Source organism: Mastomys coucha, unplaced genomic scaffold, assembly GCF_008632895.1.
Source record: "Mastomys coucha isolate ucsf_1 unplaced genomic scaffold, UCSF_Mcou_1 pScaffold5, whole genome shotgun sequence".
In the NCBI taxonomy this organism is placed as follows: Eukaryota; Metazoa; Chordata; class Mammalia; order Rodentia; family Muridae; genus Mastomys; species Mastomys coucha.
Genome location: NW_022196911.1, coordinates 67362507 through 67367198, shown reverse-complemented (window position 1 = coordinate 67367198; position 4692 = coordinate 67362507). Strand labels below are relative to the sequence as shown.

The 4692-nt window shown below is 48.8% G+C and overlaps 1 long non-coding RNA gene across 1 annotated transcript in view; it reads left to right on the top strand.

Moving 5' to 3' along the window:
* Window positions 1-1247: 1247 nt before the first annotated feature.
* LOC116078396 overlaps window positions 1248-4692 on the top strand; it is a 30105-nt gene continuing 26660 nt past the window's right edge. Inside the window, exons 1-2 of the long non-coding RNA XR_004113526.1 lie at window positions 1248-1361; window positions 1446-1643. This is a non-coding gene — a long non-coding RNA (uncharacterized LOC116078396). The remainder of the gene's footprint in view (window positions 1362-1445; window positions 1644-4692) is intronic.

Here is a 4692-nt window from a genome sequence, read left to right as displayed (position 1 = left end):
CAGGTACCTTACTGGTAGCCACCAGTATATGGCCTTAGTGCCTACAAGTGAATGGTCACTGAGTTGATCCCAAATGAAGTTCAAGACCAGGCTCCATGCAGAGAGTCTGCACCAACTCCATTTTCATGGCCCAGACTTTTGGTTCTACCAAGGGCAGCTCCCATGTACAACTGTGTGTCCTGTCCCCAAAGCCCTCTTATGCAAAAGACTCTTTACCCTAAACTCATACCTCTTTACCTCCTTCCTCTCCAAGCCCCATGGTTGCCCCTCTGCTGGCTTGGCCCACATGTTTCTCTTTGGGTCTGCATTTTTCTGACCTGGGTTTTAGTGGTTATTGAAAGCACTTCTGCTATCCCAGAACTTCTGCTTTCTGATGGGATAGACAGCATCGTATGCCACCTCTTCCTGTTTATCACAAGAAACAGCCTCTTCCAGCAAAGCAAGGTGTGTATGTGTGTGTGTGTGTGTGTGTGTGTGTATGTGCTTGTATGTGTAGATACATGTGTATGTATGTACATTGTATGTACATGTGCATGCTTGCGTATGAATGTATATATATAAATGTGTATGTAACTGGGAATGCTTGTACATGTGTGCATATTTGTACAAATGGGTGCGCAGTATGCAGAGGGGGTATATGTTCTGTTCACTGTTATCTCCGAGTATGCCACACAGATAACTTCCTGTATAGGAAGGATTTAGGCCGTCTGTTTCAGCTAGTGCATAGTTGAGCTAAAGACAACTTTTCAAACGTACTTTGATTCACACTTTGCATATGACTGAGCAAACGTTAATCAACCACTGTGAATGAACACAGTGTTTACGTTTGCACTGTTGGGACCGCTGATGGTCAAGACAGGGAGTGGCAAAGCCCCCTCCCAAGAGGCTTTCTTGGTTCTGTCACTGCCTGTTGAGTTGCAGAGTCTGCAGGCTCTGTGGAGTAGGCTTGGGTGCAGGAAAGAATCTGCTGTTGAGCAGGTGATGAAAGGGGCCAGGCCCATTGAGACAGATCATTCCTGCACAGTCCGGGTGCTCTAGGGTTGCAGGCCTGTTTGCTTTGACTCAGATTGCTAGGCTGGTTTTCCTTCTTTCTTTTAAGCTCGATTGAAACCAGCATCCAACTCCCACATCTGGGCCGATGGACCGGAAGTTCACTTCCTCTGAAGTATCCCCTTGCAGGAGATCGTTGTCTTTCTCATCCCACAAGTATCCCCTGAGCACCCGTTAGGCGCCAGATGGCTTCCTGTATTCGAGGGAAGCACAGCAGCTGAATGAAGTCGACAGAGACCCTGCTCTCTGGAGATTGATACTGAAGGGCCGTGAGGGAACGTCAAGGAGGGAATGCCATTGTCTGCATCCTGGTAAATATTTGAATTCCATGGTATTTGGATCTGTCAGAGCCTGTTGAAGGTACACTTAAGACTTGTATGTTTCCCTCGGTGCAGGCCTTACTTGCAAACGGAAAAGGAACTGGATGTAAACACTGACATGGTGGCCGTAACACCTGTGCAGGAGTGTTTGGCAGAGCTGTGCACTGATGCCGGCAACTGCTTTGAGTGCATCAAGGAAGGACCCGGCTTGGAGCACTGACGCACCGTTAGAGAGGAGATGAAAGCAAGTGTTTTGAAAGTGTTGCTGGATCTGTGAGTATTCTTTGTTCAATTCTTTCAACTTGCCTCGCTTTTGAACAGTTTCAGGACTTGTCAAGAAAATGAAATCGAAATGAAAGAGATACGAAGGCCCAAAAGCCCGGAGCGGTCTCTACCCTCCATGGTTTACATTCTAGTGGGAAGAGAAAATGTTTAGTATGTTAAAGGGTGAGAGGTAATTAAAAGAAAAATAAAGTAGTGGGTGGGTAGAGCCTGTCGTGAGTGGGGCTGAGGACTCATCAAGGAAGGAGCGACACAACAGAGGATCAAGCATCTGGGGGATCCCGGCAGGCAGAGGTGAGCCTCTGCCGAGGGGCCAGGGCCAGACACATGGATGATGGGAAGACAATGGGCCTGCTGATCTGGGAGGGAGGCAGTGAGAGGCCCCTGGGAAGCATCTGGGGCTTGTAGCACCATTAGAACCTGGGCTTCTGTGCTAAGGAAGATGGGAGTCAATGAAGGGCATTTGGGCAGAGCAGAGGGAGAGTAAGGTTTTAGACCTCAATCTTAAAAGACTCAGCCTTACGTTTGGGCAGGGTGTGTGTGGGAGGTAACCACAGGCCTCAGGGCCGGGACAAAGACCAAGGAGTTTTTAGATGTGGTTGGATTCCTGATGCCCATTCATGGAGCTTCTTGCAGTCACGAGGAAGAGGAGACAGAAGTCCAGGTGACCTAAAGTTTCAGATTTGGGTGGATGATTTCCTGGGTGGCAGAGCAGTCAGAAGAGAAGGGAAAGAGTAAGCAGGGGGTAGGGGGAGATGTCACCAGTGTGCACTGGGAGCCAGCATGAAGGCTTCAGAGAGAGCTGAAATTGGGTGGCGATCAAAGTGGTCTCTAGTTACAGGCCAGAGTCACAGCTGGGACTAGACACCAGAAGTCCAAGGACCAGCCTGGACTAGCTCCGCTGGGACCTGAGGATAGACCTGGCTCCTGAGCTAGGTTGTAGAGGAGGCTGTGGCAAACCTATTATCAGTATGTGCAGCCAGCCTATCGTGAGCCTTGTGTGAGCACACTCACAATGCCAGATGAAGCTGCCCAGCGGGAGTGTTGTTGTGCTTGTTAGAAGGTGACCATCTCTTAATGACCCCATGCAAAGCCGTGGCCAGGGTCTGTATCTGGGAGTGGGCCTGCAGGAGGTGCACAGTACAAAGCCTTTGTCATCTTCTAAAGTAAGCCGCCATCTTGGAAACTGTTCTGGTCTCAAGCAGAAAAAGGTTTTATATAAACCTGGTCCCCACCCTGCTCAATGCTCACCTGCTGGGTGTGGCTCGCTGTCTGTTCCTCATCTTCTCTCTGCTCTCCACTGGACTCTGATCAGTTACTGTGTCGGCCTGTGAAAGGTGAGAAAGGAACTCCATTTGAGAATAAGTCTAAAATAGTGACTGCTCCTCCTGTACGACTTCCTTACCTTCAGATAGACTCAAACCCACTTGCTGGGACTGAGTCTGAAGAATCAGAGCCACTGGGCTTCCAAGACAGGGGTCAATACTGCCCTGTGCCTGAGTATGAAAGGCAACTACCAGCTGGTGAGTTTCTGTGGCTCTGAGGGTCCCAAAGGCCATAAGGTTTGGCGCGCTATTGAACAGAGGTAGAAAGAATACACTTGGCTGAGTGAAGAGCTTTGCCAGGTGAAGCCAGGGATTCTGGAAAGGCCCAGTGAATTTGTAACTCTCTTCCTTGAGATGGGCTGGACTTTTCAGCTTGGACACACACACACACACACACACACACACACACACACACAAGCATGCGAGCACGCGCGTGTACTCGCGTGCGTTCTACCACCACCTCCACTACTACTGGAATGTATTGATTGTCAACGTTTCATCATAACTAAAATATAATAATAATATTGTTAATTAAGCAAGAAGAGAGAAATACAGGTTCCAGGAGATCGAGGGAGAAATTACATTGTAACACGTGAAGATGCTAATTTGTGGCACACGTGCTATAAATATCCTGGGATCCTGCCAGCCCCGAGTGTTGGATTGCTTTCCTCTACTTAACGGACTCAGCCCTCTCCGCCTTCTTGTTGAGTGAAGACTTTAAATGAGGGCTGGAAACGTGACCAGAAGGGAAGCTTTTTTTTTCTTCTCCCGTTATTTCAAGACGGACAATAAAAACATGATTTTGTAAAGGGAAAAGCGTGATCTACAATTATCTGCATTTAGGAGATACACAGCGGAGGCGTCTTTGTCCCGTGGTGCTTCTGGAAATAGCATTTGAAGAAAAAATCAGATCTTTATAGTTGGATGGGATGGGAGGTGATTGGATGGGTGGTTCTGATCCATTCCCAAATCATGCTTTAAGTGGCTGACGTTCTGGGTCACTGCCCATGGTGTGGGGCCACAGTGAGGCTGCACCAGCCCTCAGTGTTCCTCCCTCTCCTGAGAAGACAGAGTGCTGAAATATATCTGTGATTGAAAATACTTAAGTTCGAGGCCTCCAGCGCTTTCCCCTTTCAAGGTGACAGTAATTGAAGCATGGTGCCGTGCGAATCTGACATTTATAATCCGGCTAAGGAAAAGGTCAGCTTCCTTTCGGAGCTGCACCGGAGCCAGCGGGGAAAGAGTCCTGAGATGTCACAGCATGGTTCTGAGGTTTCCGGTGGTGCTTTGATTTAATAACAGCTCCAGTTTGCAACGTATAATTATAACCATCCCAACTCTCCATGGTGTGAAGTGACCGGACTCTAAAGAAATGAAGCCATCACTTTCTCTACAGAAAGGCTTGTATGGAGGACCCCCCCCAGAGCCTAGGGCAAATGGCCAGCGTGAGAAGCAAACTGCTTTCCTCCTTGGATGACCATTGGTGCTGTGGGGTACTTTAGGGGGATAATGAAAGGATCGGATCACTAGAAACAGGGCTTCATCTGTGGGCCAAAGGGAAGGCACAGGCTCGGGTCTGATGGCTTAAGAGTCTTTGATGAGATTTTGGAGAGGGGGAAGGAATAAGATCTCATCGGCAGCACTTGGTGGGAGGCGGAGACAGGAGGATTTCTGAGTTTGAGGCCAGCCTGGTCTACAGAGTGAGTTCCAGGACA